Raw genomic sequence first — 25,296 nt, forward strand, 5'->3', positions numbered from 1 at the left:
GCACCTTTCCTACTGTAAAAGTTTCAGATGTGAAAAACAGGCTATGAAACAAGCCAGATTCCTTTTCTCTTTTTTTTTCCTTAACCTGTTTAAAAAACCAGAATCCATTAAAGGAATCGCTATGTGGTGCATTCCGAAATGTATAGATTTTATGACAGCTTGTGAAGTACAGTCATGGGACTGAAGCACGCAACAAGTTTTTGAAGGTGCTTAACATTCATTCCATCTTTGTTCTAATTTAATTAGTAAACATCTTCAAAGGGAACTTGCTGACTGCTCAGGCAAAGGGCACAAGCAGTCCGGCACCACAACAAGCAAATAAATGTTTAAAGGAAGCTATTTGGAACATACAAGAGCTTGGGGTTTGTCCATGCAAAAAACCTTCAGTGACTCAACTCCAGTTAAAGACAAGGCAAAGCTGTGTCTATTCTGAAGCCTGCTATGGAAATAGGGTGTTCATTTACAAAGAACTGTGTCTATATGCAGATTTGTGCTGAAATGCACTTGGGATTTGCAACTACATTAGCTACATCAATACTGTTTTCCATGTAAACAGGTTTTTTTGTCACTGGTTATCATAACAGTCTAAGAAATATTGACTTACTGGAAAATAGTGCCCCCAGGCTCACAGTAAGCAGTGAGCTGTTCCCAGGCTTCTGCAGAATATTTCTGGGCACATCTGGGCAGTAGGCTGGCTGCAGAAAGGGCTGGTGAAAGTCGTGATTGCGCAAACCAGAGACTTCTTGAAACCAAAAGGTTCCTAAACAGACAGAAATATCTGCTTACAGACGGACAGTGTCAGACTTTGATCTTTAAAATTAAATAGCAGTCTGCTCTCCTTCCTAGTGCCTAAATGTCCTGAGAAGTCTAGTTTGCAGGCTTGGTGACCAGGTCCCAGATGCTTGCGGAGACAGGTGGAAGTCAGGCACATAAGCATCCCTGTGGATCCCGTTGGTAGCTTTTCCTGGCACAACCACATGATGCATCTCCTGCTCCAAGCTGGCATGGGGCACCGGTGAAGAACCTGCTGTGGGGCTGAGATGGAGAAGGGAATCTGGGCTATGAAATGGAGGGGCAGAAAAACAGGCATTTACTCCCCTGAGCTGCTCTGCCAGGGCTGGAGAGGCATAGGGTAACAATTTCTTAAACCACCTCAGGAACCTTCAGCAGAGGTCTTTTCATCACTGCACCAAAAGAGATCAAAGACTTATTGCCAAAGCGAGGTAAAAGATTTTCCCCAAAATGCTACAGTTGGACAAAACACACAATGAAAAAAACCAGAGGAATGGAGAGAAAAAGGAGGGCTGTTATTATGTCTTCTGACTGTCATGATAAATTCAGTTCTGGATGACCACAAACTTTCCCTGGGCTTTTAAAACCTTTCAATGCAATCTGGATTCACTCTGCAGTTCATATTCTATAATCCTTCCTCTTCGTGTCCATCACCTCTGGTTTGAATGTGAGTTCTTTTTTGAAAAGACACTTTCACTGCATAGAAAACTGCAGACTGCCACCACAGTTACTGCCCCAGCTGGAGCGCCTATATACCCTTGAAACACAGTTTTAAAAATCAATGGTTTTGTAAGCCCTGCAAAAAGAATACTTAAGCAACCACAAGACATTTTAGGACTCTTCGATACTGATGACTCAAGAATTAATCATTGCTGATGAAGAGCATTTTAGAAGACAAAATAATGAAGTAATAAAAATACACAGATTCTTTACTTTAAAATTATTATCAAGTAGCCTTATTTTATAATTATATTAACACAGAGCACACAACCTGTATAGAATTTGACAGTAGGGCTTATATCTGTAATTAAATCACACAAGCAAAAGCTAGTCAGGAATTTTTTTGTGTCTTAAAATAAAAAGATACAAATAGTTGTAGGGGATTTTTCAATTCCTCCTTCCCTGAGATAGACCCATAGCAAAATAAAAATTTTCAAATATTAAAAATGTGAAAAAACATGGTATTTGGTTGGGGGGTGTGGGGGTTGTTGTTGTTGTTTTGGGTTTTTTTTTTTGTAGGCTTTGTTCTTTTGATGGAACTTTCCCATGATTAAAGGAAAAACAGAACTGTTGCAAATGTTTCCATAGGAAGTACTTATCATTTCCCAAACAGCTCTCATCTTCTTTCTCTTGATTCATACTTTAGGTCGAAGCTGACTAAACTCTGAGTCCCAAAATGGTACTTAAAACACCGTGAAAGAAAAGGGAATAATATACTGCTTGGCAGACTATATAACACTGTGTGACTTACTAGCTATATACCTGTTCTGTTACTATTTTCCTGCTGTGGTTAAGCAGATGACCTCAGGACAGCTGGGAATTCACTAAAATATCCTTTCCTCTTTTTCAAGAGTGAAAACCCCACTTCTTGAACATACGACCCAGAAATGAAATCAACCTTTGCAGCCTTCTCTTTGCCATAAAAGGGCTCCTCTCTCCGCAGCCACCAGAGTCCATTAGCTGGGAAAGCAGGCAGGTGTAAAAGAAGTTCATGTTTGACCTCACTGGGTTTGAAAGCCAGCACTGAAGTTTATCACTGCACAAGCCCGTGAAGGGAGGAGGAAAAGCAGAGAATGGGATTTAGTCAAAGACTTACTCAGAGTTAACACAGGCCACTGGCGCTAATAAACAAACATTGCCAGACATCAAAAGGAAGTAAGTAAATCTGGGAAGGTTTAGTCCAAACAATGGAAGGGCAAGCTAAGCCTGTTGCAGGGTGGGCAGAAGGGTGGGTGACTTTGAGATGTTAACCCTTGCCTGGGCCACCGCAGCATCACAAAAGGAGGGTCAGACCCCAAGTTTGTTCTAGGGAAGCAAGAAATGGGTACCCCTAAAATCAGAAAAAACACCCTACAGTCTGAACCTTAAATTTCTTTGGTTCTTCATCTTAAATTGATCAGGTCCTGTGAGCTCAGAAGTCATCCCAGTGCAGCCAAGAAGTTACCCAGCCAGTGATTTGCCAAAAAACTGATGAACCAAACCTGATTTCCAGGGTTGAAATGTGGCAAGTTTTACACAGCGCCCAGACAAGTGGTGAGTGATGGCCTTACAGCAGAAACTGTAGCTATTCAGCACACTAGAGCATGAAGGTTTTCTGTACGGGGGAGGCAATCTCCACTGCAGCATATGGAGCTTGGGAATGGAAAAGCCATGAAGGTGTAGCAGTATGCCTTTTGCAAGCATGTCCTTGATTTCTCCAGCAGCTTTTTGAGGAGCACACAGGCTAGCTCAGATCCCAAGTCTTCCTCGTTTAAAGGGCATCCCTTTACCCTAGATGACAGTGTCTCTACCCTAGGTGGGGTTGATTCAACGTAATCACATTGCACACTTACACGCACAATTCAGCAGAGGGGCAAAAGTGTCATTCAGTCACCTCAGGCTTCCTGGTCTGCGCAACTCCATCTTTTCTTCTTCTTTCAGTTTCTATTTGAGCATCAGTTTTGCTCTGCCCATAGCACAGTGCCCTGTAAGCACAGCTCTGATGGCGGCTCCATGGAGGACGTATGTATGCTCACCCTCAGAAAAAGACTCTTGCTGAAAGGAAAGGCTGTGAGGAAGCAGACAGGAGTTGAAAGAAGGGAAATACCTTCTTTTCAGGTGACAGCACTCAGAGTTGGGAGCCTCAGAACTATGGGTGGTCTCTGACCCACCCATGCTCAGCAGCATCTCCCAAACCATCAGAGTTCAAGATGTCCTCCACCCAGGCTCAGCCAAGGATCTCCTTCCAGGCCCAAGGAGCAGGGGCTGTGCGTTGCACGGGATGTCCTGAGACTGCTCATCTTTCTGCAGAGCCAAACATCCTCTTGAGCCTTTGGCAAAACTGAGAGATGCTGCCCCTCACTGAGGCACAATTTCCCTTTTTTCGGAGGCATCATCTCCTGCTGAGGGGAAACAGGAGGCACTGGGATGAGTACAGCATTGCTTGCAGAGGTCAGAGCCCACCTCTGGGTGCAGGAGCCCCATCAGAGGTAGATCTCTCATGGGCTCCTGCTGTGCATCTCCCCGAAGGCTTTTTGCATCACCTTTTTCCTGCAAGAAAGAGCCACATGGTGATAACTCCATTGTAAGAAATAGAAACTTGCTCCTCAGCTCCGTACTTCAGGTGGGCAGGTAAGGAGCTGAAGCAGAGGCATTACATGGCTTGTTTCCCCTTGCTCAGGAAGAGGAAAGTAAAGGAAAAATTCAGAGCTCCTTTCTAGCACCTGGATGCCTTCGATGCACACTCTTCAACCTGAAGGGTATTCCTCTGTCAATACACAGGCATCGCCTCCCACAGGCTGCCTGCAACTTATCCCTCAGGGAAAGGGCAAGTGTACGAAAGGGAAAGCAGAGCAGAGAGCTTGAAAGATCCAGAGAGCACAAACAGAGGCCCTAAGCAGGACAAACAACCAGACATAATCAGGTAGGTGTTTGCACTGCATCTGCAGTGAGGATAGCCAGCAGTGTCTTGCTCCTAAAGACAGGTGATAGATTTAAAAAAACAAAACAAAACACGCCCCCCCCCCAAAAAAAATAAAAAAGCCTCATAGAAACCACAAACAACATGGAGGTTTAAATAACATCATGCATAATATATTGCAAACTCCCACCTCCGAGCGAGGCTGAAAAGGAGTGTAAACTGAGCCAAAAACAAAGCAAGGTTTTTACCAAAAGGCAAGGGCTGGCAAATCTGTAAGAGCCTGCAATCTGCCATAGCGCAGGTTGTTTGAAGGTCGGGATGAAGAACAGCAAGCCAAAAAGGCCCCAGCGCCTGAGGATTATTAACCTTCTTTTCTTTCTTTCTTTCCTTTTTTTTTTTTTAAATTATTCCTGCTTAGTAAGGGCTCAATTTGGCACTTCACAAACTCCCATCTGCCGCCGGGAGTGCAGACACAGACCACCCAACACAAAGCAACCAGCGAGTGCTGAGGCACAGCTCCAGGTGGTTCCAGACCTGCTCCCTTCCCACACTCCCCACCTCCTGACTCCCCTTCCATCAACCGGGATGCCTTGTCGGGCACTGTGTCACCTCTGATCTCTTCAGATCACAGCGTGCCGCCTTTCTTTGTCAGGCAAGGTAACGCAATGACAGGATGATGTGCAACGGGTGCATGTTTCTTTTATTAGGATCGTGTACCTGCTGTCACTTTGGATAAGGACTATCTATTTCAAGTGGTTTCCTGCGAAGTCAACGGGGTTGAGTTTCTCCAGGAGGTCATGAGAATTATCTGGAACCTCCAAGTGTGTGTATTCAGACCTATATTCTCTATCACAGCACAGCCAGCTTCATTATTTCAAGATCACGTCAGGTACATAACCATCTAAAGCAGCCACAAGAAGCCCAAAGAACATAAGCACATATTTAACTTTGAGCTACAGGATTCCTCTAGACTTCAGTTTTATTAGCCCTGTGCTTAAAGCTAGGAACATGTCTTTTGTAGATCCTAACAGCATCAATAATTTACATTGTGGAAGCAGCTAGAGGCCCCATCTAAGTTAAGATTGTTGTACAAACAAAATAATTGACAGTCCCTGCCCTAAAAATCTTTCAGACTGGAAAGTGAATCTGCAATTCCCTTTGTAGCTTGCTCTTCCCTGATTTATTTTCCTCTCATATTTAATCCAGCTTAAACACTTCCGTGCAGCAACATCAGCATGTTATTTTTAAATTCAGCTCTTATTGACTAATGAGAAGAATTGACCCTCGTCTTTATTGTTAGAAAAGGGCAGAGGCAGCTGGGCTCAAATGCTGAAAGATTTACTGTAGAGCAACCAGTTCTGCTGACGCACTAACTGAGATATGAGCCATGAATTAAGATGCTTCTGAAATACTTTTGTGAGCTTTCAGCACTAGCACAGGCTCCTCATCAGCTGTTTGCCAGTCAAGACAACAAAAATGCACCCTCCGGATTAACTCTTCCCCAAGGAGTTTGGGCTTAAACCACCCAGGATGCTTTTCTGACTGTATTTGGCCATGTAGGAATTGGTATCAATCTGCTTGCAATTGGGATCAGATGCAAAAGCAAAATAATAAACAGAACCAAGCAGCTGGCTCTCTGTTTTCTGATTGATATGGTCTTGTGTATTTGACGTATTTTTGCAGTTCTAATCTCATACAGAGCAGGATCCTGGAGACAGAGTACCTCTGACGATCAGGTGCCTTGCTACAGTCTGAGTATTTCTGTGTGTAATTGTCATGAGCCGTACTTGCTCACTTCTCTTCCCGTTGGGCCAGGGTCCCTCTGCAATAATACTGAGTCTCATTTTCCACAACTGCTGTGGTCTCCTCTCCAGACTGTCACTTCTCCTCTTCTATAACATGAAGCCCCAGTCTGAACCCCGTGGTCCAGCCATTGCTGAGGAAAGCAGAAAATCGAGTGTCTGAGAACATTTGATTTGGTTTTTTAAATACACCCCACACAGCAGCCCAGTAGAGAGATTCCTTTAGCACCATGTTGCCCCACTGACTCATAGTCAATTTGTCATCCTCTAAAATCCCCCAGTCCTATTCCATGATAGGAAAATACCGGTTAGAAAACAGCAAGTTTCCTCTTTTTTATGAGACTGACAAAACTATTTAAAGGCTTTTACAGTAGCTGTTGTTTTTATAACATCCTTAGTCTGCACAAAGTTGACCACATCCAATATTCTTAATTAATACCTTTGTAGCTGCTATACAATAAAAGCTAAGAGAGTAAGCCAAGGTAAAACAATAAATAAACGAACATTTTTATCAAACTTCAGGTTTTCTATGGAAAAGGACAGGACAATCCATAGTTTTGTTACAGGTTCCCCATCACTCCTGTGTTAGATCCAGTGCCCTCCAGGCAGACACACATGCCATTCCCAAAGCTAACATCCCACTCAGCACAAGAAGATGAAAAGAAGACGAAAAGAAGTCCTTGTTCTTACCACATGTAAGCATTTCAGTAGCATCTAGAAGCTCCAGTCAGGGCCTTCAAGAGCTAGACACAGCTCACACGTAACGCCTCTGCCAAGCCTTGAAGGGGTCAGGTTTAGACACCAAAGGCCCCTGCTGAAGAGCAGCAGTAAAATCAGCACCAGTCCCAGCCCAGATGCCTAGCAGGACAGCTGACATTTCCTCTGGCACAAGCAATATTCATTCTAGCAATTATGTATTAAAAATGTATTAAAGAAGTGCAACTCTTTCTTCAGAGAAAGGAGGGAATAACATGCAGCCACTCCCTGTCACACTCCCTGCTACCCTTCAAACCTGCCACCCACCTCGTACTGTTGCCCTTATTGAAATTTTTGAAGCCCAAGCAGAAGCTGAGTTTGCAGCTTTTCCAGCCGTCCCTCTTCCAGTGGAGGCTCTTGAGAGCCCAGGACTCTCGAGAAGCCCCATCTGATCCTCGGATCAGAACCACCCTTCGTGCATGACCCATCCGGCACCAAGAGGTACAGCTCTGATGGAGAACAACTGTATCCAGCTCAGGTGCTCCCTCAGCATCTGAAACCATCCACCTGGAGTGACTGGTGGTAGCTGTCACTTTTGCTAGCCACCCTTGGCCAGGAGATCTCACAAGCTGTCCTCTCCGGTAGTTGACTCAGTGATGCCTTGCTCCAAAGTCAGGGTGGAATGGCACATGCAGTCCATACATAAACCCTGACACACAGGAGGCACCACGGAGCTCCAGGCTCCCCCTATGCTTCCTTCTTCCTTCACGAAGCCATCAAGGACCCTCTGCCCTTGTGCACTTCTATCCCTCCGGGATTTCTAACGATTCTAATTTAGACCTCCAGCCAGTAAGTCAGAAATAAGGAAAACTTCTATTTCCATAAAAGACACCCCCTCAGTGACAGAGTATTAATAAAAAAAAAAAAACAAACACACTTTAAAAACACTTCATTGATGGTTCTGGGGTAAGATTTGAAGCCCATTTCCTTAGTTCCCACAGATATTTGACAGTATTATTTCAGACTCTAGGCCCATTTTTTCATGTTGGCATACATTAAATGATCAAAGCTGACTAGCTTCATACATCTTCTATTACAGCAAGGACAGTCAAAGTAGGGGTGTAAGTTGGTCCAGTGGAATTTGTCCATGGGACAGAGGAAGCAAGCTGCATAAAAAAGATTGCTTTGTCTTCTATGTTTTTCTATTTACCTGTATTTAATAGAAAGCATTAGAAATCATACTATATCCTGGATAAAATCCTTCCTTTGTAATCTCTTTCTTTGGGACGAGCAACCCTCTGACAGACCTGTTTCAAGCAGAGCATTCAGGTGCTACACTGAAGTTATTTGATTGCTGCCTTCCTCAGATCAGCTTTCTATGAATAAGTTAAAGGTGCACCAGCTGATTTCCCAAAGGGATGCAAGTGAGGGAGATGATCCAAAGCTACCTGACAGCATTAGAAAGGCTCCCCTCAAACTGAATGGGTTTTGGATCAGACCTAAAGCCATTTGGTCTGAAGAAAAAGAAGAGGAGCACAACTTGTGTATTCCTCAAGTGTCAGAGACATAAGCAAGGCTGCATGTAATGGAAATAAGGAAAGGCTGGCTGATAAAGATAGGGCAGCAGTTTCCTTTACAAGCTTTTCTTTGTTCCTATGATTTAGGACAAGCCAGTTTCTGACAGATTAGTCAAGTATCCATTTTCCTTCCAGGAGAAGCTGTGGTGAGCACCAGTAAAGGCTGAACACACCACACTGCAGAACAACTCTGCTGTTTGAGGTAACAGCCTTCAGCAAGGAGACCAGCCAGCTGGTCTGAACAAGAAGCAGGCACACAGGCAGCACGCTGCCAGACATGCAGCTGTATTTGCAGTACACAGTTACCTGCAGTACCAAACAAGAGGTACAATGAAATTTCTCTCACCTAAATGCTGATCAAAGGGCACTGAGATATTCCAGGCCAAGGTAATGATAATCCAGCAAGAAATTCCCACTGTTGGTACAGAAGCAATAACCCCAACACAATTCAAAGGTGACATTACTACCCAACTTGCACAGACCCTTAAAAAATCCCATTAATCTTTTACAAAAGTGAACACAAAGTTATGATAAAATTCCTTTTTTTTTTTTACAATTACATGCTGCCTACCTACATCTTCCCCATTGCTATCCCCTGCAAAAAAACAAGACAGACCTCATCCTTGGTGGTGGTTGCATTTGTGTGGAAGGAAAGCATGAATCAATTACTGTATATAAAATGTTTTTTTTATAAAAGACTGTAAGTGCCTCTATAAATATACTACACTACCATAAGCTTTCTGTTGGGCTCCTATGATTGATGAACTTTCAGGCCAGAAATGCCATTTTGATCAACTAAGTCAACACTGGGCACAACAGAGGCCAGAGAATTTCCTGCAGCCGGTCTCATAATCAGATTAAAGCATGTGGTTATAGCTTAGCATCACAGAATCATAGAATCGTTCAGGTTGGAAAAGACCTTTGAGATCATCAAGTCCAACCATTAACCTAACACTGCCAAGTCCACCACTAACCATGTCCCGAAGTGACACATCTACATGTCTTTTAAACACCTCCAGTGACGGTGACTCAACCGCCTCCCTGGGCAGCCTGTTCCAATGCTTCACAACCATTTCAGCGAAGAAATTTTTCCTAATATCCAATCTAAACCCTCCCTGGTGCAATTTGAGGCTGATTCCTCTTGTAATGTCGCTTGTTATCTGGGAAAAGAGACCAACCCCCCCTGCCTACAGCCTCCTTTCAGGTAATTGTAGAGAATAACAAGGTCCACCCTCGGCCTCCTTTTCTCCAGGCTGAACAACCCCAGTTCCCTCAGCTGCTCCTCATCAGACTTGTGCTCCAGACCCTTCATCAGCTCCGTTGCCCATCTCTGGACATGCTCCAGCACCTCAGTCTCTTCCTTGAAGTAAAGTACCCAAAACTGAATGCAGCCTCACCAGTGCCGAGTACAGGGGGATGATCACTGCCCTTGTCCTGCTGGCCATACTATTTCTGACACAAGCCAGGATGCTGTTGGCCTTGGCCACCTGGGCACATGGCTGGCTCATGTTCAGCTGGCCATCAACCAGCATCCCCAAGGTAATTTTCCCCCAGGCAGCTTTCCAGCCACTCTTCCCCAAGCCTATAGCGCTGTGTGGGGTTGGTATGACCCAAGTGCAGGACCCAGCACTTCTTGTTGAACCTCACACAATTGGCTTTGGTCCATTGATCCATCCTGTCCAGATCCCTCTGCAGAACCTTCCTGCCCTCCAGCAGATCAGCACTCCCACCCAACTTGGTGTCATCTGTAAACTCACAGAAGGTGCACTCAATCCCCTCATCCAGATCATTGATAAAGATATTAAACAGAACTGGCCCCAGTACTGAGCCCTGGAGAACACTGCTTGTGACCAGTTGCCAGCTGAATTTAACTTAACTTGCTTGAGGCAACAGAGGTAGCAAACAAACAGGAGTTTCTGTTTTACCCAGAGAAAGAATAGGTGATACCTGAAAGAGTTTTAGCTTCAGTCTCTCAGTGACCATAATCCTGAAAAACATTTCAAGGGCTTTACACTAACTTTTCATTGAGGGAACATAGGTCTGTACTGCGTGTTGTAACTGTTTCTGTTTAGGGTAGAAGGTTTTTATCCTTCTTCTTCTTCCCTGGCCCAAGAACCACAAAATGTCTTTTCCTGGAATGGCTCGATTGCGTGTAACTATAAATTAAAGATGAGCTGTCCCTATACTGAAGCCCTGTTCAAGACCCACATCAAAATAGGTCTGTGTCCCACATTTACAAAATGCATATTTGCTTCATGCTAAGAAAAACTGACATTTGCGAGGAGCTGTGTGCTTTGTTTTTCAATGAAAAACCAAGTTTTAGCTGTGGTTTGTGAAAGGCACATACTTTCCCAGGAAAGGGAAGACTGGTCTCGTTAAGATCCAGTTAAGTACAAATTGCCCTGTTAAGAGGAGTATTTTGCAAGTTCAGTATCTAAATAACGAAGAAAAACACAGAATGCTCAAAACAGTAAGACCTGTCATTCACGCACAAGTTTAACCTGGAAAGCTGAAGCAAGACAGATAGGAAAAAATCAAAAGCATTTCAAAGTGCCAGGCAAAACTTTAAATGTGTCTTCCCACAATGGCATCTGCTCACCCCTCACCGTAAAGGTACGGGTGTCTCGATCATATCAATATTTTCCACAACTCCTCCACGCCTACATTCCAAAAGCAACAGGAAAAAATAGAGGAAAAAAAAGTAATGTAAATAAACATACCGGGGATGAAATTCAGATCTCTTAAAATCAATGGCAGTTTTGCCGCTGGCTTCAGCAGAGCCAGATTTCACGTACAGCCAACAAAGCTGCTCACTGATGTCCACATCAGACCACTTTGAGATTCCATGAATGGAAGCTCCTTCTGGCAAAGGGAGCTTTCAACTACTTTCTAAAGTCCTAATGCAACCTGGTACTTTAAGCCCTTGAGAGATATATTATTCACAGCTTTACATTAACAAAGAGCTTGTCCAATTGCGGCCTAAGGTTATATCTTCAGGGGAAATAAACAAGTGAAAAGGAAGGGACGAGTCCTCACTAGGAAGATGACAAGTTTGAGTTCTCCCTAACCTTTGCTCTCAAAGGTGTGATTTTTATGGTATCTGAGTTTCTGAGGAAAACATTTTTCATTTTCCCCAGTTTGGGGAAAAGCAGAATTCCTAGATCCTAGACAACTGGGGGACTCACGGAGGAAATATCTCCAGAGTCTCTGCTGAGAGTCACATTTGTATTAGTTGTGGCACCCGCAAAGCTTGGCAGCAGTCTTCATGCTTTGGGAGTCCCAAATACCTGGAAAATCCAAGGGTTAGCTAGGTATGCCCAGAGGCCAGGGTGAGGTTCAGGGTGGTCTCTTCTAGTCTTGCCAACTCTTCCCATTCTGAAGCAGCCATCACCTACTAAGTCTAAGGACACCTGACCTCACTCTCCATGGGGGCCTTAAAACCTGTTCTCTCCATTATTCCCCTCCTCCAGAAGGATTAAAAAAAAAAAAAAAGTCCATAAAAGCATTCTTTTGGTTGAAAACACCTCGCTGCATAAGACAACACATATTACACCTTTTGAGCTGAGGTGGTGCAGAAAAGGTCAACCAACATTCAATAAACGCGCAAGATGTTCTTTTTCAGTTTCCAGTTTTAGAAAGCCCCAGTCAGTTCTCTGGATAGAGCACAATTTTAAAGAAAATGGGCCAGAAAGTCCTCTACAGATGAGTCACACTGACTGAATATCAGATGGAACAGCGGAGCTGTTGTCCTATCAGGGCTGAGCCAAAAATAGTTGTTTTCATAAGCCTTTTACCTGATTCTCATTCTCATCAGCACTGAAGTCCAGTGGGGATGGGAGATCCAGTTTTACTTCAACTTTAAACTCTTTCAAGATCTGTAGCAGAAGTGTATTACCGAAAAGGACGTAGCAAAAGAGATTGTTGACAAATTACTAAAATGTTGGCAGAAGAGGTGTCCTCAGAAGGTGGTAAGCAGGACATGGCATCATTCTGGGTTTCCACCTACCTAATAAAACTTTTTGATCTGCATCATAAGTATGCCTCTTTCCACATAAACACCCCAACACTTGTTTATTAGCATGTACGAAAAGCAGGTCCACTCTGGGTTGTATTACTGACCCCAGCAGTCATGTTGCTCCTGAAATAAAGATCTATAAAGACTGCAGAATTGCCCTCAGCTGTCTTTTTATTTCCAGTATTTCATGCTTACACAGGCCTTTCATGAAGATTAAACCCCACTGTCTTGGAGGAACATATGAGCATGCTAAAACTAATGTACACAGGAAAAAACTTTGCTATATCCTAACAGCCAAGAAATGTAACATTTCATGTTTTTATCACTCTCACATCCATACTCATCTGTGCCGAGTTAGGTTGTGTGCCCAGCCAAGAGAAAACTGTGTCATGCCATGGCAGGGGTGTTTGGCCTAAATTCAAAATGGGCCAGGGTTTTAGATGCCTGAATTACGACACAATAAAAGGAGTAAATTTTCAGATGTATTAAATGCCTGTCCATAAAGAGGGAAAGAAAAAAAAGATACTCTTTTTCAATTTGACCATAAAAAAAAAAAAGTTAATAAAGCCCACTGTAAGTCTCCAACACAAAAAGCCCTTCAATAAGCCAAACACTCAAAGATGTCGGATAAATAGTACAGTATTACTGATCAACGGGCTGGCATAGAGAAATCAAATGATTTGTTCAAAACTGCTGTGGAGATGAGGGCAGAGCCCAGAAGTCAGATTTTTCAAGTGGTTACCGCATATCCCTCCCCTAGAAGCTGGCAGCAAATCCCATATGCATTTTTTGAAAACCATTATGGAAGTTGTCACATTCTGTGACACGTTGATCAAGGTTCCCCACCAAGCAAGGGGCTTTACTTAACCTCAGACTTGCTTTTGAGTTGTGCACACATCCAAGCACAAACATACAAGCACCAGTCAACAGACCCGCAGTGTCATGGAGCCAAATGATACTCTTTCAAAGCATTAGGCTGGGAGAGGGGGCCAGAAGCCTTTGGCAGCACTCAGACCTCCCAGCCTGAGAAGAGAGGCTCTCAGGTTCCTCTGTGGCTGTGCACATTTTGTCAACTGATTTCAGACCTTAGGAACATGACAAGAGCTTTATAACCTCCTCCATCTATTGATCTCGTCCACCCACCTTGGTGAGCGTAGTCAAAGATGGGATGTGAGAGGATGCAGGGCAAGGAGAACGGGCGTTTTTTCCCCATCCCCTCAATTCATCCCAAGTATTTGTTTGCAGCACTTTAGGGCTATTCATTTATTCACATGGTTCTTCACTTTAGCATAAATGTGTTGTAAACCCTTGTGCAGCTCCACTAGCTAGAGCAGTTCAGTTATAGCGAGATGCCTGAGTCAAGTTTCATGTCCCTTCCTTCAGGTCTGATTTTGTTAAAAAGCAGATGATACAGAAGACTGGATGGATATAGAACCATGTACAAAGAACGTTCAGAAATGACAAAGGACCATCTTACACCCTAAGCCCTCTGAGATACCAGACAAACTCCTGCTGCTTTTAGATCTTGTCACATGATTGCTCTTGACCATGTGCCCTGTGCTCATGGGACTCCATTTTAACAGCTCATGCAGATACATCAATGCATACAACCAGAACCCAGGCACACCTACTACTTTTCAAGCCAAGTCAGACACAGTTCTAGCCTTAGCGCCTTAGCCAAAGACACAACAACCCCTGTGAAGGTAACCTGTTATGGGTCAGTGTAGACAAGCAGAGTGATGCTGATCTCTTGGCTGACCAACCAGGCTACTTCCTATGACGATACAACTGTGTAAGTTGAAATAATTAAACATTCCCATTTATCTGACACTTGTGAGACTGCATCTGGAGCACTGTGTTCAGTTTTAGGTTCTCTAGTACAAGCAACGCATTGACGTAATGGACCAAAATAACATTTCATCTGTAATTCAGCTCTGCTGGATTCCAGGACTAATGGTTTATACAGGATGAGCTTTGGAGCACCGATTCAGATCACAATAGAGGTTTTTCCCCAGGAACATAACTCCTTAGAGGCAAAACAACTTATTTATTTGTATTAATCTCACCTGGGAATTTAAGGGCAGAAAAAGTCATTTTTTCAACAGGGACAAGCATGACCAATTTGACTACAGTGGATGCCTTTTACTATTGATTTTATGACTAATAAAAAAAGTAGACACTGGTACAGATATGTACAAACATAGCCTATGCATTATTACGTAACAAGTAAGACCCTGTACATCAGATTGTCTACCATTTCTGTTTGGTATTTCCATGTTTTTGAGCTGTCTTTCCTTCTGTTTCTTCTCCCTCTTCTCACAAATAGGGAGATACAGCATGCTTTTTAATTGTATCAACAGCAATCTATGAATGCCCTATAGAGGAGAATAAATCACCTCCCCAGTCATTTCACATTTCTTTCACATTATTTTATGTCTGCTATCTGAAGAGGAAGGGTTTCTTCCCTTCCTTGCTCTATGGGACCAATAACAGATATTCAGCAAGTTCAGGGTTTTCAAGAGAGGCAGTATCTGAAAGCAGTACCTGAAAGTTCAACAGATGTATTTCAAAACTGCATCCAGAATTGCAAAATTCACATGTGTGGTGCCTTACCACTGAGGCTCCTGTATCCCAAAGCCTTCACCTTGTCCATACATGTAAATAAGACAAGCCAGGGACTGTTCCTTGGCACCGGAGCCAACTGCCCAGCAGCTCGTATCCAGACAGCTAAGCCCTTTCACCTCCCCAAAACAAGGTGCCTGCAGCCAAATTACTACTGGGGATGGCCCCTGGCCAGTGTGAGTCCCCAGACAGTGCCCAGGCGTTGTCTGGAGAAGCACTAGCCGGTGTGGGCTGGAGCTGTGCCAGCAGCTCGAAGTTCGGACAGGTATACACCAGTGCCCAGGGCTATGCCTTGTCCCTGTTTAACCTGTTGGGATAAACCTGGCCACAACCTCCTGCAGCTCTTGTATTTGCAGGCTTTTCCCCTCTCTTGGTCACTGCAGAAGAACGGCCTCTGCTAGGCCAAAGCTCAACTGCAGTTCATGAATCATCTCAGCAAGGGCCGCAAAAGAGCACGACAGGACATAAATTCTTAAGACTTCATTATATTTATCAGAACTATCTGTTTAAGGTGTCTTTTAAGGGTTAAGATGACTGTTGTTTTTTAGGAAGCAGACTGGTAGTCACACCAGGAGGAATTGGGGGTAAAACCTGAAGTATCCATCAAGTTTGGAGATACAATATTAGACAAGAGGTGACAGATTAAACACTGCATGTCTGTCGCTTGCAGCCTGGTCTCTAAAGCTCCAAAAGACACTGCTCTTACGTTAAAAGTCATGTTTCCACACCCTCCTACAGCACCTTTGCACAACTTGATGGAGACACATCCCTGAGGGGCCACGTTGTCCGTGTGGGCCCTCCTGCCATTTGTCATCGCGCTGGAAGTGCTCATGAATGTCTCTCCACACACACAAGTTTATTTAGAGACAATTTGAGTTGCTGCATGTGTGAACAGGGCCCTTCATTGAAAACCTGTAAGCAACCAGGTGAAGGGAGGGCTCATGGGGAGTCGTGATAAAGTGTTTCAAGCAAACGACACCCTGAACAGTTCCACCTCTGCCACACCAGCAGGCAGCCAGCAGCATGAGGGAAACAAACACCAGCACCAACAGCTTTTTGTTTGGCCAAAAACAGGAGTTCTGTGTATTTATTTAAACTCAGCTGACTATTAAAGCATATACATGTAAATACTCATCAAGGGCACAGCAGTATGTTTCAGTGGTGTCTTGTTTTCTATTGACTCTTTCCAGCCAGATCAGAAATGGGTACTTCTAGTGCAAAAAAAGAAAAAAGATTTGAAAAAGGGAGAAGAAAAGCACACTCTCCTTTTACCGTCTTGAAGTAACATCGAGTTTGTATTAACAGAGCCTGGGTGGATGCCAGGTTTCCACCCTCCTGGAAGGAAGGCTTGAGGATATGCTTAATTAGTAAAGATATAAGAGGCATAACACAGCACATATCTACCTGTTCTGTGAATATTAATAACACTGTTAAGCAATGTCATGTCAATTGCCTTACAATTACAATTACAATTGTAATTACAATTACAACTTATAATTTGAATGCATAGGTGTGGAAGAGGGACACCCATGTGCAGCTGTGTATCAGCAAATCGCTGCCTTGGAGGGCAGCACCGTTCAGAGGCCTCACATGAACCTCCCTGGTCTTTCTATAATTTCCTATCCAGCCCTTACTATTCTCCTCTTGCTTTTCTCAGAAGCCAGACGGTGAGCCCCCAGCTGATATATGAAGGACGTTGGTCACTCATTGAGCTGAACCAGAAAAACCTATCCTTTGGCAGGGGAGAGCACATATTTCCTAGTCTTAGTCAATGTGGTGGTTATTAAAATGTAAAAATGGCACGTTCCAATGCAACTACAATGGTATCATTGTTGAACGCCTGTTATTTCAAAGCTGGTAAGTCTGGGCTAAAGATGTGTACCCTGTTTTGCAACATGAAAGAAACATACAGGTCTGAGATTGTATGTTGCTGTACAGCTGGTGCAATCAGGCTGACTAACTGCAGTGGCTAAACACAGATTGATATATATAATTATTGATATCAACATCAGTCTAAAACTAGGCCACTGGCTTACTACACTGGTCTGTGCAAAATTTACACAGACCTTTCAGCTAATAAAACTCTAGCTACCTCTCAGGATGTGACAGCTCCATTTAATGAACTCCATCACGACTAGACACCAGCATTCAATATCACAATAGTCCTGTGAAACCAAGCACGCCCTGTCTTGGAGAGACCTGGCTTCCAGGTACTGGCAGAGAGAGCAAAATCTTGACTGCTGAATGCATGATAGACCAAAGACTGGGCCCAGCTAAATAAAACTTGCAAGAATAATATTTATGATAGCTCATGCTACACAGAACTGCACTTCACCTAGATCTGCAGATGGGATCATTCCACCATCAACAAAGGCACCTCTAGAATTTAGGTCATGACTAGATGTCTCCATGAACCATTGTCATTTCCAGCCCAGAATTTGTCCTGTTTTTAACTAATTTGGACTGGTATCAATACACACAAGGACCTTCTGTTCTTTGCATGTTGTCATCCATGGTGTTTTAATCAATTTGTCTCATGTCAACCACATTACTTCCCCACGCAGGGGAAGCGGAAAACAAACAGTAGGAAACCATCTTTGTGTGGAGACAGGTTTTAACAGTCTGAAGACTGATGAAGAACAAATACTATGTGCACCTACAAAAAGGGAAAAAAAGGAAGATCCAGGAAACTGCAGACCAGTCAGCCTTGTTTCGGTCCCCGAGAAAACTATGGAACAGGTCCTTACAACAGCTACTTCCAGGCATGCAAATGATAAGAAGCTGACTGTGAAAATCCAACATGGATAGAATGAAGTTTCAATCACGCTTGACTTTAGCTAGGTGTTTGCCGCTGTCTCTCAAAATCCTGTTTGACAAGCCATTACGATACAGACTGGAAAGATGAAACACAAAACGGTTAGGAAACTGACTGAACTGTTGAGCTCAGAGGGTGGTGTTTAAAGGGTCCAAATCATGTTGGCAGCTGGGCACAAATCAGTTTCTTCTGGAATCAATGCAATTCAGCTTTATAAATGATCTGGAAGGTACAATTATATGCACTGTCACCAGATTCGAGGATGAGCCTAAGCTGGGAGTGAAGGTAGATGTTCTGGAAGGAAAAGCCACCATATAGATAGATCTCAACAGGCTATTGAGATGTGGCCAACAAGAATGAGCTTTAACATGAGGTTCAGCAGAGATAAATGTCAAATCCTGAACCTGGGATGGAATAATCCCAAGCAGTAGCACCAGCTGAGCACTGGCTAGCTGGACAGTTGCTCTGCTGAAAAGGCACAGGGTGTCTTGGCAGACAGCAAACTGAACATGAGCCAGCCATGTATCCTGGCAGCAACGAAGGCCAACAGCATCCCTGTCTGAATTAAGTAAGACTATTGCTCGTGGATGGAGGGATGCGATTTTTCCTGCTCTGCTCGGCACCTGTTAAGCCACACCTGGGACACACTGTCCAGTTTCTCTCCCCAGTTCAAGAGAGACATTAAAAACCTGGAGATGGTCCAGAGGGGACCAGCAAGATTAGGGGGCTGAAGAACTCCACAACTGAATGAATCGTGCTTGCTCAGCCTTGAGCAGGAAAGGCTCAGGGTGGGGAAATCAAATCACTGCCTTCCAGTGGAGTTAGTTGTGGAGAAGACCCATCTTTTCACGAGGATGCACTATGATAGGAAAAGAAGAAATGGCACAAGTGGCTTCAAGGAAAGTTTCATCTGAATATTAAAAAAAAATCTTTTCTGTGAGAGCAGCTAAAGAGTGGGATAAGTTGCCTGAAGAGAGTGGAATCTTCCTCACTAGAAACAGTAAAGACTTGGCTTGACTGGGCCTTGAATAATCTAATCCAAGGGCCTGCTTTGAACAGAAAGTTGGACCAGGTGGTCTGTGGAGGTCACTTCCAACCTAGACTTGTCCGTGTTTCTGCAATTCCTTTCCATTTATTTTTAATACATACGTTGCTTTTCAATTCAGAGCAGAAAGCAGTAAGGATGCAACAGTATTTGTTTTCAATGAGTGTCCAAGATACAAAGAGTTAAAGATCTCTCACTAGCTCAGACAGCAGCTCCAGCTCCCACATACCCAGACTTTTAATGGCCTGGGTTGCACCCTAACCTGGCCACCTGGCAGACATCCTCCCTGCCAGGTTTCTGCCCAGTCTAACCCTGCCCAGAGGGGCAGTGAGTCTCATGCTTCTCGTTGGCCATGCCTCCCCTGACTGCTGACTTCTTTAATGTTCCACATCGTGTGCCAGCCCAAAGCACAAGCCCTGCCCTTCTGCCTCCTGGACGTGAGCTGGCATGCATGGTCTAGCCTCCAAGTGAGCGCAGCAACCTCCCATGAACGCGAGGAAAACAAGGCGACTGTTACCAGTAAAGGCAAAACAAGCTGCAGCCACAGGTCTCAGCCGACCAGAAACCCCTGCCATGGCTTGAGCTATGAGCCTGAGAGATGAACAGAGCTCCACAGATAACCTGCTTCAGGGCCAGCAACTGAAGGGTTAACCGCGGTAGCACTAACGAGGCAAATGATTGAACTGTGTAATTTTTGGCAGGGCACCTTTAACCTCACCATCCCACCCACCATTTCCCTACTGGGATCCGTACCAAGATGGGACGATAAGGAGGGAGGGTTTATCACTTAGGCCGACACTTTCCTGTCCCGCACGCAGGGACAGGAGGAAAGGAGAGCTGGCTTTGGTGGGAAGCGGCCGGCAAGCGAGGCAGCAAGGGATGGCAGGGAGCTGGAGCAGCACCTGCAGCATGCGCCTGGGGAGGTGTTGCAGCCACCAAGCGCCATGGCACACCTTCGGGGTAGCTGTCACCAGCGTGAAACTGTCTCCATCGCGGAAGCCACACCTGAAATACCTCTCCAAAATTGCTTCAGATAAGCAGTGATTCCTACCCTGAGGAGCTGGAGACAAGTCTAATCCCAAACTCTTCCCTTTCCTGGCCCCAGCTCCCAGCTTGCTGTGAGAGAGATACAGACACCTCTGCTGCTATTAAGCACAACAAGATGTCTGAGACAGTGGGAACCCGCTCAGTGCAGCAGTACGTGAGGTACTTGGGGTGATGCCCAGCTGTGTTTTGCTTGGCCACATCCGCAGGCTGCAAGGCGACCCTGCGCCACGGCTCCCTGTCCCAGCAACACACCAGGGCAGCCACGCAAGCCACGGAGGAAAGCAAGAGCATTATTAGAGGGGCAGGGAGCAGTGAAGCAGCCACTGTGGAGCTGCTTGGGAATTATAACATAGTCAGAGTAGGCAACTATTTTTGTGAAAATGATCTTCAATTAAATTGGTGTTAACTGTTTCAGGACACACACAGGAAGACAGCATATGCTTGAAAATTGGCATGAAGCACAACTTCACAAAGGCAGGAAACTGATATATATGCTTGTATTTATACCAGTTTTCCACATAACAAGGTCCAGGGTATCACCGTCTGTCCACCCTCCCTCTGCTGAATACATTGGATAAAAGAAACCAAACATGTCAGAGAACTGAAAGATGCTGATATTTCGATCTATTGTGTGAAAACAGCCGAGCAGAGGAAAGAAACCCTAAAGCTGCCAGAAACCCCATCCAGACATACACAACCTTGCACAAAAGAGGACATCACCCCAGAAGGACCAAGTGTGGATGACAGGCGTGACAGTGAGGACGACAAATACTGCAGTCCTGGTTAGAAAGAAAATGTAGTGGGCAACACAGTTGTGTTCATGGCCTCCCAGCTGGTTCAAGGTTCAACCATAACACCTGAAGCATGACTGAGACACAAAACAGCAAAGACAAACAGCGTGGTGATGTGGGAATGATAAGAAGTGGTGGGGATTCTTCCCCTTATCCAAGCAGATCTTCCTGTGTCTTGTCTTAGGAAACTGTTTGAAATATCTCACCTATGATAAAAGGGGGACATCCTAATTGAGGGTTAAAAATGGGAAATCCTATGGCCAAAAGAAGGAACATCCATCACAAGGACGTATGCAGGAGATCGCACCTCCACACTGAGAGAAACATCAACAGTTTCACAAGAGCTGCAGATGACTCGGGAAGTGCTACATTTTAAAGCTTTTCTTAAAGCATCTTGGGATGCTTTCTTCTTAACTTAGCAGATGCTGAGGTCCTTATCAGTACTGGAAGTTTAGATGACTTGGCAATCTTCCAGAACATTTTCTTTAAAATTAATAACCCTGACAAGCACAATGTGAGTTACAAACTGCCTTGACTTCCAGGAATAAGAGGATGGTTCAAAGAATACAACCCTAGAGTCCCCAATGGAAAAAGAGCATATCTTATGGCAGAGCCTTCCAATCCCCACCCGCATTTTTTCAGTCAATTTTCTAACCCCTGCACTTTTGCTACAAGGTAGTCAGGATGTCTCTGTGCGGCAAGACTCATTCCAACTGGCAGCTCTGGATCAAAGAGCACTGGAAACATTAATCAGTGTGCCTAATCATTTCCAATCGCAAGAAACTTTTCTCTGTGACCTGGCATATAAACACCAAGTCATTTCATTCACTGGTTGACAGACCAGAAACCAAACAATCCTTATCATACCTAATTCATCTTACTCCTCCGGTTATAGATGGATCAGCCTGCAATCCTCCAGCAGCAGTGGCAAACTTTAGGCGCTTTACTTAATCAAACTGATTAGCAACCTGTCTGTAGTGCCTTTTATCTGTTGGTGCCAAAGTAGTTTACAAGCATTAAGTGCATCTAATTTTGCGATAGCAATGCAAGATGTGGTTACTATATTCAAAAGCACCTCCAGTAATGAGGGAGCAGCTCTTGTTTTAAGGGGATGGGCAGGTTCGAGGCCGCAACTTTTGCTCATGCATGAAAACCACTTTGAAAATTAAATGAGCAAATGGCAAAGTCAGGGAGGGAGCCCAGGAATTTTGATTGCCAGCTATCTGTGCTGCCCATACTACCATATGGTTTGTAGCAAAAGGAAAGGAATAATCAAACCAGACATCCGTGCCCAGAGCCTTATCTATTTGGGCACCATCCTCCGGACAGCCACACTCTGAGTACAAACAAAGGGGGATGAGGTCTCCTCTCCCCTCAGCAGGTCCAAGGGGGGACGTTGTGCCTCCTGCACTGGTTCAGGTTAGTAGGTATGTGATCGCCACCTGTTTGGGAGTTTGCTCCCATGGTAACACTGATTTCTTGCTTAATGCCAAAAGCAGAACAGCCCTGCCACTGTTGCAAGGAAAGATGACAAAAAGCTAAGGTTGCTTTAGCTTTCCTTGGTTTTCACTCAAGTGCCCCTAACTTGGGGAAAAAGAAAGAATTATGCCAAAGGTCAGCCTGTTCCAGGGCAGCTTGCTGCTGCTTTGAAGGAGAGAGAAGTCAGGGTGGCACAGAAACCTGCTGCTACACCTGACAGGCTCTCATGGATAAGAGCTGGTGATGGAGCTCCATGGGAGCAGTGTGCAAACTTGCATGACCTGCCCTGAACCCTGCCCAAAACTGTCCCATTCTTTTCTCTGGTGCATGGAGCCAGAGGCAATCCAGTTCCCTTTCTGCTCTCTCATGGACACCGAGAAATGTTTCTTTTCCTTGAGAGTAGGTGCCTTTGGGGAGAGGTGTGGGGAGGTAAAGAAGGGCTGGAAGAGATGCATGAGCACATGAAGACTTCCTTCCTACATCAATGCAACCTCATCCACTACAGTGCAAAGTTAAACGAAGGATTTCCTGGTGGAAAAGCTGCCAACACAATGCTTGGGAGAGCTGGATTTCAACACCTGCTCTGCCACAGGCTTGCTGCCTGGCCTTGCCCAAGTCACTCAAAAGCCACATGCATAATGGTACTGACATATCTGGCTCCTGGGAGGAAGCCCATGACACCGAGCTGGTTGGATGCAGAGGCTTAGGCTTCTATGAATAGGGTTTGCACGAGGCAACGCATCCAACGATGGCTGCCAACGAGGCCAAGAAGTGCCAAAAGGCAAGACCGAATCTCCCCCAGGTCTCCGCCGTTTGAATTGCACGGCTCTAGGAGCCTGCTGTTGGCATGGGCAGCAAGGGGCTGGTTCACCCTCTGCTGATCCAGCACCTGCAGCGGCTTAGCACATTATCCCTCCTTGCTCCCATGTCCCTGCCCCAGGTTTCTGCAACCGTTCAGACCCCAAACTGTGCTTTATCCCTTTGATTCCCAGTCCCAACCTGCTGCAGAGGCTAATAAACCCGACTGGACAGGCAGAGGACAGGCAGGACAGCTGGAAGAAGTAGCTTCACCAGCTTCAGGGAGCGATGCCAGGATTGGTCCCTGGGTACCTCTTCTTCTCTGCAGATGGTTGGGGACAGGGATTTTGTACCTCTGCTTGTCACCTGGTGGTCAGGGACCAGGAAGAATGAGCCAAGGCTTTGGATATGGAGATGTGCACAAACTGCAGGCAGGTCCAAAAAAAGCAAAGCAGAGCCATATCTCGCCCCAGTTATGAGCAGAGAGTGCCGTTTTCTTCGCTGACCTGGCCGAGGCAGCATTATATTTTGGTAACATCTCAGTACCCTGGGGCTACAAGGTCCCAAGCAGGCAGGAGAGAGCCAGTCTGATGGTGCCACTGCCATGCTCACTCGCCCCAGGCTGGGCACTCCCAGCAGCATCAGTGTCACTGCCATGCTCACCCCAGGCTGGGCACTCCCAGCAGCATCACTCCAGACACCGGGGAGCTGTACCAGCATCCTGCATGCCTCTTGGGTTTGCTGCCCAAGACCTCTTCTGAAGCTGCACTGCTGGCCTGTTTACTACCACCAATGGGAATAAGGACAGGAGAGATACAATGTCTCGATCTCACAGTTGAGAACAGCGGAGACAGGGAGAGGCTGGAATATTCCCACATATCAACCATTCAAAATGCCCTCCTTTTACACAGATAAAAAGCTCATGTTGCAGCTTTCCTAGGCTGAGGATGCCTATGAGGAAGGTCTGAGGAAGGTCTCAGGAGCTGCAACACCAAGATCACCCTTCTCTGCACCTGAAAAGCACCAAAAAAAATTGAGGACTCACGGAAGAAAAACTGCTGCTGCTGCTTCTGCTGTAAGACCGATGGGAATGCCAAAGTCATCAGAAAGTGAACTGTTTTGATAATGATGAAGAAAGGCCTCTAAGCCCTCCTGAACCAAACACAAACCAAACATGAACCACGTAGCCTGCATGTGCTAGGAACAGGCTTTGACAAGAAGAAGGATCAGCTTCTTGCATGGTACAAATCAACCCGAATCCATCCAGGTCAATGGAGAAGCACTGATTTCCTTAGGTAAATAAAACATGGTTCTCCTGCTACTTTTTTCAGGAAGACAGTAACTGTGGGGCTGACTTTTTCAAACTCAGATGAAGCTGTTGGTGTACCTTCCCTGCAAGCAGAAAGGCACTGCTGCTGTGGAGAACAGCAGCTTAGCAGAACCTTGGATGAATCACAGCTGAAGGTCCATCTTATCACAGGCCAAACAAGCTGTTGATGAGCTCACTCAGCCCTGGGAGTATTGCAACCATGCTCCCATGCTGCTAACCGGAGTTGATGTATCCTTCCTCTGAATGAGGATTTTCGATTTCAGCCTTGGCACTGATTGCAGGCTCCAGAGCTCAGGGACCAGAGCAAGCTCCCATCTGTCCATCTGCATTTATCTGCATTGATGGGCCCTACATAAAAACAAAGTGCTTGATGCAGCCATGGTGACTGTGAGATGCACGCTGCTGTCACCTGAAAGACAGCCAAGAAAAAAGGGGAGAGGAGAGCTGGTGGCTCCTTTTTCCTCATCTCCTTCCACTCCCTGGAAATTTGCTACTGGTAACAGAAAAAAAAAATGGTAAGATACACTAAAACACCCAAGTCTGGGCGCACCGTCAGGGCTGGATTGCTGCTAGTCTCTCCTGTCTTGACCTGCTGCACTTCTAAGTTCATATGATCACACCTCCCATTCTGTATTCAGTCACTAATGTGATTTGAAAGTGGGTCAAAATGAAATGCTTGCCATTTTGTTGAAATTTAAATAAAAAGGAAAAAAGCAGAAACAACCAAACCCCAATGCTTGGCTTCTCCTTACCCTCACTTTTCTTTTACCATTAACTTATTTATCAGAAGCTATTTAACATATGGAAACCTTCATGTGTGAGTAAACATTGTAATAAAAAAAAGCAAAACAAAACAAAAAAACAACAC

At 45.0% G+C, this 25,296-nt stretch overlaps 1 long non-coding RNA gene across 1 annotated transcript in view; it reads right to left on the reverse strand.

Annotated features, from left to right (window-relative positions):
* LOC129735531 (uncharacterized) overlaps positions 1 to 17,949 on the reverse strand; it is a 28,111-nt gene extending 10,162 nt beyond the window's left edge. The window contains exons 1-2 of the long non-coding RNA XR_008731222.1: positions 6,904 to 17,949; positions 605 to 6,347 (exon numbers count right to left, since the gene is read on the reverse strand). This is a non-coding gene — a long non-coding RNA (uncharacterized LOC129735531). The remainder of the gene's footprint in view (positions 1 to 604; positions 6,348 to 6,903) is intronic.
* Positions 17,950 to 25,296: the final 7,347 nt, after the last annotated feature.

The sequence above is a fragment of the Falco cherrug genome, chromosome 3 (assembly GCF_023634085.1).
Source record: "Falco cherrug isolate bFalChe1 chromosome 3, bFalChe1.pri, whole genome shotgun sequence".
Lineage (NCBI taxonomy): Eukaryota > Metazoa > Chordata > Aves > Falconiformes > Falconidae > Falco > Falco cherrug.